Raw genomic sequence first — 14,846 nt, forward strand, 5'->3', positions numbered from 1 at the left:
CATATAGGCTTACCATGGGCTTTCAGATTTGAGCTTCACATCTTGAGGACATTCATGCCTTTAGATGTTGCTGAGTTTTTCTAAGTTCCATGACATTAGGTTTCTAGGTTGCTTGTGTTTTGTGTGTTCCTGGGCTGTTTCTGACCAGTTGACAGGGACAGTGCAGGGTCTGGTGTAAGCATGTGTGTGTGTGTAAATGGGCACTGGAGGACCTTGTTCAGGGTCGGCTCACTCAACATCATTTAGCTTGCTAAGACCATGGGAACACTTTGGGTAGGGGAAGTAAGCTTCATGCAAGAGCTCCATCTAAAAATAAAGACTCAGGAGCTTTAAGCACATGCAACTCAGACCAAGAAGTCAAGGTTTGAATGGTTAGCATGGTCCAGTTAGTCCCTGCTGGATAAAACGTAACCACAGCATTACAAAATACTGCTTCCTTTGTAGGCCACTGAAAATGTAGCCATATATTCTGACTAAACACAGATTATTTAGGCAGGCCAGTCTGAATAATCTGGCCATTTATAAATATTGATGGTCAATCAAGTGGTTATTCTGATAATAAAAAAAAATGAACTAAATTATTGTACAGCAGTGGAAATCAAAATTGGAGAACAACCTACAATTTCCTAAAGTCACTGCTTAGTCCTATTTAAGTTATCCCATAAGCAGTGAAAGAGTGTCACTTGCATACAGTACATTCTGAAGCACGTTCTAAAAAGTTAAAATAACACGAAAAAGACTTTCCTGAAGTCAGTTATTGGTGGGATCAAAGTTATTGGTGGTAGCTGGCACTAGGTAATAGCCTAAATTATCTATTAAAAAAATTAAATAATAAATAACCGACAGCCCAACTTTCCAGTTTTCACTGGCTTTGTTTCACAATCTCCAGCGATCATAACTCCATAGATCACTGAATCTCACTCACAATAACTCATGGACTACAATTCCACCATTTCTGGACTACATTTTCATACATGCACTTCACCCTGACACACATGCTTCCTCATCTAAACTGATTACATTCACACCACCTGAGGATTGTCAGAGACTGATTGCACGCACAATTTAAGCCACACACTCACCCATTCAGTTTGCCGAGTCTTGTTATCTGTCACAGTGACATTACAACGCGGTTTCTTTGTCTGCCTTTGCCATGTTTTGATCATTGCCTTGCTTATTTATTTAATTCTGTTTGCTGCCTGCCTCTGACCATTTGCCTGTTAATTTGACTTTGACTCTGGAATGCCCTCATACGTCTGGTTGCCCCTGTATTGACCACTGCTTGCCTGACGATTCTAATAAACCTGCACGTGGATCCAAACTTCTGTTGTTGGTGTCACTCCCCGTCATTACACTTTGCAAGATGATGAGTCATTCAAAAGTGACTGAAACCCTCCAACATGCAGTATGTCTAGATGAAGGCCAAATGAATGATCCTTTCAAGTCTGTGATTTCTATAATATTGCATCTTTTAAAATGTTACTTTTGAAGAATCTAAGGATTTGAGAATCTTTGTAGCAAAGTTATGTGTGTGTTGCTTCAAGAAAGCAAGCATTCATTCATTCGTGTTGTGTTTTATTTTCATATGTTTATATTCATTTATTCTTCATTTTATTGTTTTATCATTTATATAATTATCATATCATTTTATTGATCATTAGTTAATGATTAGATTTTTATTATTTCTTATTATTTGTCATTTTATTATGCATTTATATTTTATTAATAATATTTTCCTATAATTAGTGCTTTATTATTATTATTATTTCATTTTTCCATATTGTTAAAATCCTATAACTGTGTAGATTTATGTGACACTTGTTTTTATGAGAAAGAGATAAGAGAATGGACAATGTCTCCATTTCATGGTCTGTATCGTCTCTGGACAATGTTGTGAAGTAGTAATTATCCATTGGTGCTGCTGGTAGTATAATACACTTGTTGGATTTATCCTGGTCAGTCTAAGCATTGAATCATACACAACTAAGATTTTTCAAAATACTCTGCTCTTTCTTTATCCTCATTATGCTGTCTCCTACTTCTGCTCCTCTCTAGTCTTTCTCAGCCAACTCTTATATTGAGAGGAGATAGTTAATTCAGTTGAATACTGGTTAACAAGCTTGGATATTGGAAACTCTGCAAACTTGTTGTCCAGATAAGTGGAAGAAACAACATTTCCTGACAAGATCTGACGTCCAGGGCTGGATCCTATTTATCTGCCATGGAGAGTGTAAACTAACAGTTACAAATGTAGGGCAGGAGAGGAGAGGATAAATGCCCTGGTATGCCTCAAACAACATTAAAGAGCAAACTGAAATGGCCTAACTTTAAACAAAATCCAGCCAAACCAAAGCAAACTTTTGGAGGAATTAGTTTTGGCTCCAAAATACCTTTTAGCGACTGGTCCGTGGTGATTATTCAATCTTGGGTATGCTCTAGAACTACACCATTTTTAACATGAGATTGTTTCTTATCTTATATCCACAGGGTTCAGACAGTAGAACAATATCCAACACAACAACACGAAGTTAGAAACAGGAACACACTGGAGGGTCAACTAGCAGAGCTGGTACAGATATGTCTTCTTTTTGACCTCAAACATAACGAAAAAAAACTTTGTTACTGGTGCTCTAAAGGAGTGGTCCATAGTGTATATTTTAAGGCTTGGTTGTGTTTATAAGATACAAAGCAATATGTGTCCTTTGTCAAATGTTAGCTATATATTTTTATAATTAACTGAAGCATAATTAAAATTAAATTGTAAGCACTTCTAACTTTGTGTCGTGTCCGTTGGAAACCCAATACAGAAACAGAACAAACTCTAAGGATATAGCAGCGTTTGGACGGCAATTTATCTTTCTCTGGTATAACATTATAGTGTCTCTGGCCATGCCTCATTGCTGCGCGGGGTGTATGCACATAGGGAATGTGCATAATCTGAAGCGTTTGTGATCTCACTAGCCCAGATTTTAGTTATTTTTTTTAGACCCCAAACTTTGTCCGCTGTAGGCTTTGCAAAACTAACTCTGTAAAAGCCAATGTCTCCCTTTGCATTGAACTTTGAGCGTATTACCTACAGAGATTTTGTTTGTGTTCACACAGCTACATTACACATGAACTAAAGTTTAAAATATGGTATTAGTGACCATCCCGTTAATATGGAGAATCTCAATGGGCAATGTGTTCAACACTGCAGCTGGAATTGCTCACCAGATCAGTGCTGAGCAGGCTAAGAATCCATCTTACTGTTTAAGCAAATATGAACTGATATTGACCAAGCCTCTCATCAGCAGAAAAAAATCAAAAGCCAGACGAACCTTTGCTGATGAGCAAGTTGTGTGGACAAAGATCCGGTCCAATGTTTACTTTAGTGATGAAAGTCAGTTTAATTTATTTGGGTCCAATAGGAAACATATGATTCATCATCAAATTTGGAGAAAACTAAATCCAAATTTCAAAGTCCAGGCAGGAGGTGGAGGTGAAGTGTTAGAGTTAGGAGGATGTTTTTTGCAGCAGGAGTTGAGCCTAATGACCATCTTTGAAACAGGCTTTCAATGTCACCTGCATTAAATCTATTGGCTATTTGGTTGGAAACACACTCCTGTACAGTTTTCAACAGTTGGCTGAGATTTTAGTCTTTTTGAAGTATTGAAGAATGTGAGTTATATACTTCATGAGCTACTTCCCCTCTTGTAACCACCCCCACACTCAGACTCCATCTCCCATAAGGCCACGGCGATGGCTGAGCTGTGGCGTGACAGGCTGGGATTTCTGGAGCCTTAACACTGTCTTTCATCAGCGTGGTGCTCCTGGGCCTGGAGTTGGGTTTCAGTCAAAGTCTGTGTCTGCGGCACGTGGGAGGAGGATTTCTAACACATGGATCTTTTTCCCACCAAACAATGAAAGTCCTGTCGGTGCGCACTCTCTCACCGGGACGGTACGGGTGTGATGTCACAGCACATGAGCCCACCCATTCTTCAGAAACTGATTCACAGGCCCAGATACACCAGCAGCACCAGCAGGCCGAGCTGGCTCTAATTAACACCTGCTTTCACGAGCGTGTTCCCCCTGGCTGGGGTAAGCTGTTTGGTCTGTGCAGGATTAGCGTGTGAGCAGTGGTAATGCCAAGCCTGTGTGTCTCGCTCACGTCTGTTGGATACCGAGCTGCTCGGAGTAGACAAACAAAGCTCGAGTCTCAGACATGTGTAGCTGGAACTGCCCCTTTGGGGGAAACCTGCTTGGCCTGCTACCTACCAGTTACTGACTGTGCCAGCAGAGCAGCCACAACCACAATCCTGTTGTTTTATATGCATTTTAGGCAAAGAGCTTTACCTGTGTATTTGTTTCATCTTTTCATTGTGTTTGATTGTTCAATTGGTTGATATTAAGAAACAGTTTAAGGTCATTTAAAGAATGCCTTTGGCTTCCATGGTATTTTTTTCTATTGTGGAAGGTAATGGCTTGTTACCAACATTCTTCAGAATATCATCTATTGCGTTTAACACATAGGTCTTTATTTTAATGATCTAGGCGCAAAGCAAAGTCTAAAGTGCATGGCGCAAGTGCATGGCGCAAAAGCATTAAGGGGATGTCCAAATCTGCTTTTGCTATTTTAAGGATGTAAAAATAAGCTTTGCGCCCCGGCGCATGGTCTAACAGGGTTGTGCTTATTTTCCTAATAAGTTATGGGCGTGTTTTTAATTAAACCAATCAGAGTCTCATCTCCCATTCCCTTTAAGAGTCAGTTGCGTGGTGCCATGGCACATTTGCTATTTACATGTCAGACTTTGTAAGTGGAAAAACTAAACACTTAACTATCGAGAAAACAGTTTAACAGACCATCTGCAGCACGAGAATAAAGAACAAGTCTCCTCCACTCTGCCTCTTTACCTTCTCTTTATTTTACTCCTTTACTTTCGTGGATAGGGAAACGGTGTTGTAAGCACTCCACTGAAGGCATCATATTTAATTTTGTTTAAGCACAAAGATTTGTTTCAAAACTATTTCTAAATTCTGTTCAAATTTCCGGCAAATGAATAAATGACCAATAATAATGAAATGTGATCAAACAACACAGCCAGTTTTATCCAAACACACATCCATATGGTGATGTATACGTCTCCAAAACCTGACATGTGGACAAATCTAAACTTGTTTTTATTAAACCAAATATGAACATGCATATAATAAATAATACTGCTAATAATAAAACATTACACAAATGCGAACTGCTATAAATAAACTGAGAAAAGCCCCCTGACATGGAAAAGGCATATAGGTAGTGGTATTTATATTTATGTAGAAAATAATAAGTTGTGCAATATTTTAATCATTTAATTTTAGTCATTTGTAAAGATATTTGTGTATTGCTGTACATCCTGTGTGTATTAAGCAATGTGTAAGTTTTGGACGTGCATAGGAACATAACTAATTAGCAAGAATCCAATAAGAATGATCCAAGCCTAGACTGATTCGCCCTATACTGCCTTATCTTCGTTTGAGAAAAATCCCCTATTTTTAATAAAGGAATGAATGATTTAATTTCAGATGAGTAGAAAAGTTAATTAAAAGGCAGCATTTGTTTACAGTGTATGTGAAATTTTTTTTTTTTTAAATAGCTTTTGCATTTAAATTTAAACATTAATTTCTGGATTAGTTTAATTGTGCAGAGCTTTTATCTCATTTTTTGGTGTCATTTACCCATAATAAAACCTGATATGAATGAAGCGATTCTTATTCTTAAGTGGTAGAAATAATGAATATACACCAATTTGATTGCATCGTGGAACTGTCAAACATATTCAAATAATTCACCAGCATAAACCCTAGCACAAACTGCATACTGTACTGACATTCAGCACAACAGTGCTTGTCGACATGGATTCTCATTAGCGATAATTACAACAGAGGCTGACAACACAAGTTGTAAAAAGATCCACAAACATCTCGCATTCACTTAAGGCAACAGGGCATGCAACAAACTATCCTCAGATTTCTCCACTTTGAGAAAAACATTGTGAAGTCGTCTGAACAAATCTAATTAGTCTTTGGTCCATTCCCATGAGCACACTATCCCGGCTGTGTTCTCTAGCTCTCTGGTCAACGCCTCCTCTGGTATGAAATGGGATATCTGAGAACTTTGAGAACTTTTGGGAAAATAACAGGCAGAGGTCAGAGCAGAGTTCAAGGATTGAATGAGTCGCGCTGAGGATTGTGTGCAGGAAAAAAGCGGAGCAAATCCATTGGGGTGCCGAGAATATACATACATACACAAACATGCACACGTTTACCTCGAAACTGGGAATTTGCTTTGATTTATGTAGTACTTAAATTTGGCTATATAGGGAATGTGATACTAAATACAATCTAATGCATGCACTAATAATCCATGTATTTTTCAATAATAGCAGCACTTGTTTATGTATTTACATTTTCTGAGTCTTAATCTTTTGTATTTTGATGTTGTTTTTTTAGCCTTTTATACGGTCTTTATTTATTGTACAGTTATGTTCATTTTAGTGTTGAACTATTATATTTTCCTCTTGCTTTTTAGCTTTTCAATGTACCTTGCGGTTGCCATCCGACTAATTATGTTGTACTTAATACTTAATACACTTTATTGGCCTCAATGGGAAACAAAACAGACAACACAAATCAACACAAACATTTAATCATCAACACAAATATTATATATAAAGGTCTAAATGATGTAGGTGTAGGTGAAAAAGATTTCTAAAAACGATTGTATTTGCACACAGACAGCCTGTATCGTCTCCCAGAACTTGTACTCACAAAATAAACTATGCGAGAGGTCAGCTATTATTTTAAAGAGCCCATATTATACATGAAATAGGGTCATATCTTGGTTGTAAGGGTCTCCAACAACAGTTTAATATGCATGCAAGGTCAAAAAACACTTTCGTGGTCTTATAATCTGCATTTATTTTTACCTAATTATCCCAGCGACTCCTGTATGAATCGTCCAGTGATTCATTTGTTCCCAAACCCCTCCTTAGCGCGAAGCTAATCTGCGCTGATTGGACCAATGACAGTCTGTTGCGATTGGTCGACTGCCTTCAGTCAGAGAGTGAAATGCCAAACAGCTAATCAGCAATATAAAAGTAATCACAGTTCATACACGCTCGATAGTGTAGGCGTGGATTTTAGCTGCCAGTGGGTCAATGTAAATACAGACTATGGACTTGAAAATTCAGACGACTAACTATTTTATTGAGCAAAAACTCCAAAAACAGTTGAGGAGATCTCCTAGCTTCTCACTCTGCTCTTTTCACAGACACACACACATATTGCACACACACACACACAAACACACACACACACACACGCGCGCGCACACACACGCACTTAACCCTGCTCCGGACGACAACGCGCGCGCGCGCGCACACACACACACACACACACAATTGCACACACCTCCGGACGACAGCGCGCGCACACGCACACACAGACACACACACTACTCCTCGTCCACGGAGCTCCGTTAACAAAGCAGCACGCGTCGCGTTTTTAACGTGACTTTGCACGCGATAAGAGAATATAGCCAGTTAACCTGATACAGTACACGCTGTTACAAGTAACAAATCACAACTAAATACATTTGCAAGCTAGAGTCAACGAGGCAACTTTAATCGCACGTACTTACACTTGAGAAATGGAGGAAGAAAAATCCATCCTGACGTCCATCAGTAAGTTACTCTTTACTGATCCTTCCTTTAACAAACTGTGGAGAGGTAAGCGTGATCGAACACCCAATCAGGGGGGAGAGCATGCTAGGAGCCCGGCGGCTAATCAGCGGGTCAATCAGAAATGATAAATAACACCTGTCTTTCTAGTGATTGGGCCGGAGAGACTCCCTTCTTAAGGAGAACGGGAGGAGCAGTCGGGAGAGGAGAGAGCACACACACACACACACATACAGCGTTACCTGTGTGGTGTCGTTAAACAATAAATAAAATATTTGCTTACCTGAATCGCCGACCCTGTCTTCTTCTTCCCTCAACAACGAACATTATTACAGTGGTGCCGAAACCCGGGAAGAAGAAGAAACTTCGCTGCCAGAATGTCTACTCCGTCGACTAATCCATGTGCGGAAGTCATCCAGGCGCTCGCGGTTCTCCATCAGGAACAACATCATGCGCTGGTGGAGTTGAAGAAAGATCTAGAACATCGTTTCCAAGTCCTCATGGAGGCCCAGCGGGAGGACCGCGAGGTAATCCGGAGTCTGCTGACCCAGGAGATCCAGCCCGCTTCAACATCTACCGCCCACCCTCCCATTACGCTACAGAAAATGGCGCTGGAGGATGACCCGGAAGTGTTCCTGGATCTTTTTGAAAAGATGGCTGAGGCGTGTGGCTGGCCGCGGGCTGAGTGGCCGGTACGAGTCATCCCGCTGCTCTCGGGCGAAGCCCAGATCGCCGCACAGCAGCTACCGGCCCAGAATCTCCTGGAATACGCTCATCTGAAGCGAGCTATTCTCCAGCGGGCCGGCCGCAACCCGGAGGAGCAACGTCAGCTCTTCCGATCGCTAGTTTTGGCTGAAGGCGGCCGGCCCTTTGCGTTCGCCCAGCAGCTCCGTGACGCCTGCCGCAGATGGCTGGTACAGGATGGCCGAACCACCGCCCAACTGGTGGATGCCGTGGTGCTGGAGCAATTCATCACCCGCCTCCCCTCCCGAACATCGGAGTGGGTCCAGTGCCACCGGCCTGATGATCTGCAGACGGCTATCCGACTGGCAGAGGATCACCTGGTGGCGAGGTCCAGGGTCGGCGAAAGAACCTCTTCTCTCTCTCTCTCTCTTCCCCCTCTCTCTCTCTCTCCTCCTATTCCCAGGCCCAGACGGCGGGGACCGCCCACACCAGCACCCAGGCGGCGGTGCACAGAAGCGGATCCGCTGAACGTCCCAAGGGGGGCGGGGCCCTATCTGGATGGAGGGGTGGAGCCACGACCCCTGGCGGTTCCCCAGACAATGACAGGTCTCTCTCCGGTTCAATCAGTTGATACTGCTGGCCCCGGGGGTATAGTGAGAATGTCTGGGCCGAGGTATTGGCACCGCGGGCACGAGGATAGCGCACCAAAAGTTTGCTCCATGAAGGAAGTGAGTGCGCTGATTCGCGTTCCCGCCACGCCAATCGTCGCCCCCGGTCGCGACGGGTTATACCGGATACCTGTGAGTATAAAAGGGGGTACATATCAAGCTTTGGTGGATTCGGGGTGTAACCAAACCTCCATCCATCAAAGCCTGCTTCAAGACCCGGCATTGGATACGAGCCGCACTGTAAGGGTAAGGTGTGTGCACGGGGATGTTATTCACTACCCGCTAACGGCAATAGATATTCAATTCCGGGGGAAAAAACATAGTGTAGAGGTAGCGGTTAACCCGCACCTCAAACACCCGCTAATTCTGGGAACTAATTGGCCTGGATTTAATAGATTATTGGGAGTTTTATGTGCGGGTGTTTCTTGGAAGAAGAAATCGCTGGATAGGGGGCGAGTCGCTCAGCTGGGGGAATCCCAAGCAGTGACGTCACGCGCTGACTCAGGGGAAGGGCTGGGAATTTCCCGGTGTAAAGACTTTCCCCTGGAGCAGTCGCGTGATGATACACTAAAACATGCACTCGAAAGAGTGCAGGTTATAGATGGGAAAATCCTGCAGCCTAATAGACCCCTCTCCTATCCGTATTTTGCGGTGATTAATGATAGGGTGTATCGAGTGACCCAAGACGCTCAGACAAAAGAAGATACAACCCAGCTATTAGTACCAAAGAGCCGCCGGGAAATGCTTTTTCAGGCGGCTCATTCTAATCCTATGGCCGGACATTTAGGTCAGGCGGCCACACTAAATCGCCTCATGACCCGATTCTTTTGGCCGGGCATTCATGGTGACGTCAGCAGATGGTGCGCGGCGTGCAGTGAATGTCAGCTGGTAAATCCACCGGCCACCCCAAAAGCGCCGTTGCGCCCTTTACCAATTATGGAGATCCCCTTCGAGAGAATTGGTATGGATCTCATCGGGCCATTAGAGCGATCTGCACGCGGGCATCGGTTTGCATTAGTTCTGGTGGATTATGCAACCCACTACCCGGAAGCAGTCGCGCTCCGTAACATCTCAGCAAAGAGCGTTGCGGAGGCGCTGTTTCGCCTCATCTCCCGTGTGGGAATCCCCAAGGAGATTCTCACTGATCAAGGCACCGCGTTCATGTCACGCACGATGCGCGAGCTTTACGGATTATTGGGCATTAAATCTATTCGCACGAGCGTCTATCACCCACAAACAGACGGGCTGGTGGAAAGATTTAATCGCACGCTTAAATCAATGATCCGTAAATTCGTTCACGAGGACGCGAAAAATTGGGATAAGTGGTTGGAGCCCTTATTATTTGCTGTGCGGGAGGTTCCCCAAGCCTCTACGGGGTTTTCCCCCTTCGAGCTTCTCTACGGCAGACAGCCCAGAGGGGTTTTGGATGTTGTTAGAGAGGCTTGGGAGGACGAGCCTTCTAAAAGTAAAAATGAAATTCAATATATCCTGGACCTTAGAGCAAAACTCCACACACTGGGGCGGCTCTCTACAGAGAATTTGCTTAAGGCTCAGGATGACCAACGCCGGCGATATGATAAGGGCACTAAACTCCGTAAATTTTCACAGGGAGATAAAGTACTTGTACTGCTACCCACTTCCAGCTCTAAATTACTCGCCAAGTGGCAAGGGCCGTTTGTGGTCACACGACGAGTCAGTGATCTCGATTACGAGGTGGTTCGTTCAGACAGGGCTGACTCGCGTCAGATTTATCACATTAATCTGCTTAAGCAGTGGAGGGAGCCGGAGGACGTGGCGCTGGCTACGCTTGTTACTAACGAGGATGACCTGGGGCCGGAGAGCTCCGGCGGTGAACGGCCGAGCGCTCTGGTCACCGGGGGCGATCATCTCTCAGCGAGCCAGCTCCTCGACATCCGGCACCTCCAACGTGAATACTCTGACGTGTTTTCGCCCCTGCCCGGTCGTACTAACCTGATTCAGCACCATATCGAGACCGAACCGGGCGTGGTCGTTAGGACCCGGCCGTATCGCCTACCTGAACACAAGAAAAAAGTGATTCAGGAAGAATTGAATAATATGTTGAAAATGGGAGTAGTGGAAGAATCCCACAGCGACTGGGCCAGCCCGATTGTCTTGGTGCCTAAGACGGACGGCTCGGTCCGGTTCTGTGTGGATTATCGCAAGGTGAATGCTGTGTCAAAATTTGACGCTTATCCAATGCCGCGTATTGACGAGTTGCTCGACCGGTTAGGTGCTGCTCGATATTACTCGACATTGGATTTAACGAAGGGCTATTGGCAGATCCCCTTATCTCCAATATCCCGCGAAAAAACAGCCTTCACTACGCCGTTTGGATTGCACCAGTTTGTGACGCTTCCGTTCGGGCTGTTCGGGGCACCGGCGACGTTTCAGCGCCTGATGGACAAAATACTCGGCCCTCACACAGCATATGCCGCTGCTTATCTAGATGATATCATCATTTACAGTAATGACTGGCAGCGGCATATGCAACATTTGAGGGCGGTCTTGTCGGCGCTGAGACGGGCCGGGCTCACGGCCAACCCACGGAAGTGCGCAATTGGGCGAGTGGAGGTAAGGTATCTGGGCTTCCACTTAGGTCACGGGCAGGTGCAGCCCCAAATTGATAAGACTGCAGCCATTGCAACCTGTCCGAGACCTAAGACCAAAAAGGAGGTGAGACAGTTTTTGGGGCTGGCAGGTTATTATAGGCGTTTTGTCCCTAATTATTCGGCCCTTGTCAGCTCATTGACTGATCTCACTAAAAAGGAGGGACCGGATACCGTCCAATGGTCGGAGCAGTGCCAACAGGCCTTCTCAAAGGTAAAATCTATACTTTGCGGGGGGCCGCTATTGCACGCTCCTGACTTTGCTCTCCCCTTTGTTTTACAGACGGACGCATCCGATCGGGGACTGGGGGCGGTTCTCTCGTGGCGGGAGTGGAACGGCCGGTGCTGTACATTAGCCGCAAACTCAGCAAGAGTGAGGCTAAGTACAGCACCATAGAGAAGGAGTGCCTGGCGATCAGGTGGGCCGTTCTCACTCTCCGCTATTACCTCATGGGTAGGGAATTCGCTCTCTGTTCAGATCACGCTCCTCTCCAGTGGCTTCACCGCATGAAGGATACCAATGTGCGGATCACCCGTTGGTATCTAGCTTTACAGCCTTTTAAGTTCAAGGTGATCCACAGGCCGGGCGTACAAATGGCTGTAGCCGACTTCCTCTCGAGGGCGGGGGGGGGAGGGCTGCAGGCCGGACGGCTCCCCGGCCTGAGGCGGGCGGTGGGGGTATGTGGAGAGGTAAGCGTGATCGAACACCCAATCAGGGGGGAGAGCATGCTAGGAGCCCGGCGGCTAATCAGCGGGTCAATCAGAAATGATAAATAACACCTGTCTTTCTAGTGATTGGGCCGGAGAGACTCCCTTCTTAAGGAGAACGGGAGGAGCAGTCGGGAGAGGAGAGAGCACACACACACACACATACACCGTTACCTGTGTGGTGTCGTTAAACAATAAATAAAATATTTGCTTACCTGAATCGCCGACCCTGCCTTCTTCTTCCCTCAACAACGAACATTATTACACAAACGCTGATGAAGTATTCTTTGTAGCATGTAGTTTCCAGAAGTTTCCAGTAGTTTTCAACTGCTTGGCTATAATGCTGAGGTTTCATCTTTGGGTAGAGACTCAATATATCCATCTGCAGTGTGACTTCAATCGACCGGCATGTTTGTGTGTGTGTGTCTGGGTTTCTGCGTCAGAGGGCGGGGCCTCAGGTTTGAAATTTCCCGGGTTTGCGCGTGCACGTGAATAACTTGGTTTCGTTCGTACGTCATGGCGAAACACCTAATGAATCGGTATCAAGGCGACTCGTTTGAAGCAATATGAGTCGACTCTTTTATAGATGAATCAACAGTTTTAAACACTGTACACTAACAGATTTAAGCCTTAGCTGGATACTTCACTTCACTTAGAGCTGTGTTACACACTACATGGAGGGGAATTTTCAAAAACCCATAATATGGGCTCTTTAATATAGCTTCATCAAGAAATGATTGCTTATACTAAGATTTTAAGAAAAAATGTTAGCTGTTCACACCAAGGACGATAACTATAATGCTACAATACAGTTTTAATAATCATTCTTAAACTAATGTCACATTTACCATCATACTGCGGTTTTCCAGTGACAAATCCTTTTGTTTCAATAGGAATTCTAGCAATTGCTATAATGACCAACAAGATGCTAGATCTGAAAGAGATGGTTGGGTATATGTATGAGCCATTACTAATCTTTCAATCTAATATTGCAAAAAAAGCTTGCATTATTTGCATATATATATATTTTTTTTTGTTTAATTATTAGACATTTTATGAGACATTTTAAAACATGATCATTTTAATAACTTAATTTCTATTGAAGGGCACCTATGATAAAAACCATCTTTTGTATGTTGTTTTGTATGTATTGTTGTTTGTGTGTAAGTATAGTGGGTCTAGTCATATTGGGGTGATATAAAAACAATAAGTCTCTTTTTAAAAATGTTTATTAAGTTAAAATAGGCCCACTGCAACGTGTTGTAGGAGTGCGGTTTCCCCACCCACCGAATTGATTGACAGCAGCGCATTAACATGTCTCTGAAGTAACGCATATAATCATATTAACAAGACAGGACGTGCAGAAAGCAAGTGGGATTAAAAGATCTGTTCATCTCGCTGTGAACATCAATCATTATCACATGTGATCAAGAATGAGTTTTACAAGTTTAACATGTTTTTATAACAGTTTATGTTTGTAATCAATTACAGCGGTTTACTTCAGCTTTACTTTTTTGTGGATGTTAAATTAGGTTTATTTTGTACATCAACATAACGGATATCCATACAGCGGTATATATTAATGTGTATCCTGTCACTATTGCCATGCAAAAACAGTGCAAAGTTAAACATGCACACTGTATGTGTGTTCGTTGTGTGTGTTTGTGTGTGTGTGTGTGTGTGTGTGTGTGTGTGTGTGTGTGCATGAACTTTTGTGACTCATCGAAAGGCTTGAATTAACTTCACAATAAATACATCAAATAATAATTGGGAAAGTTTTTACTGTAGTATTTCTCACAAACGTTACATGAGATCTGCTTCCTTCATGTCTGTCACTGTGCTGTTTATCTGACGCAGGAAGGATAAGGATGAAGGAGGAGATTGAGGCACACTCTGACAGGCATGTGGGAACGGTGGGCAAGGAGAACTAGCATTAAAGACACAGCCAACAAAAACAGCTACATTGTGTTTAGAGCAGAAAATTCCAATATTCTGAAAGCTATAATAAATAATCTGATGGGTGTTTTGAGCTGAAACTTTACCGACACTTCCTGGAGACACAAAAGCTTTATCTTAAATCTTAAAAAAGAGGTGAAATAGGTGCCCTTTACCTAATTCCCTTGGTCTTTGCAAGACACTAGTGTTTCAAAACACAATATACTTGTGCAATTTAAAGGCTTAACTAGGTTAATTAGGTGTTTTTTCAGGTTAATTATACATGCTATTGGACAACAGTGGTCTGTTCTGTAGCAAATCCAACAAAATTAATTTCTCAAGGCAGCTATTACTATTTTTAAGATTTCAGAGACTTTCTCCAGAAGACAAAAAATAATATGTTATGCTAAAATTGGCATTGCTTTGTTAAACGTCTGAAAAAAAGAATAAAATTTCATCAGAGGGCTAATAATTTTGTCTTCAATCGTAAATACAGAAGGACGCCTTTCTTGTTTTAAGCG

General features: G+C 43.3%; 1 protein-coding gene across 1 annotated transcript in view; it reads right to left on the minus strand.

Moving 5' to 3' along the window:
* LOC141376813 (uncharacterized) overlaps positions 1-14,846 on the minus strand; it is a 56,371-nt gene that overhangs the window by 873 nt on the left and 40,652 nt on the right. The gene's annotated exons all lie outside the window — the stretch shown is intronic.

This window comes from Danio rerio, chromosome 12, assembly GCF_049306965.1.
Source record: "Danio rerio strain Tuebingen ecotype United States chromosome 12, GRCz12tu, whole genome shotgun sequence".
Lineage (NCBI taxonomy): Eukaryota > Metazoa > Chordata > Actinopteri > Cypriniformes > Danionidae > Danio > Danio rerio.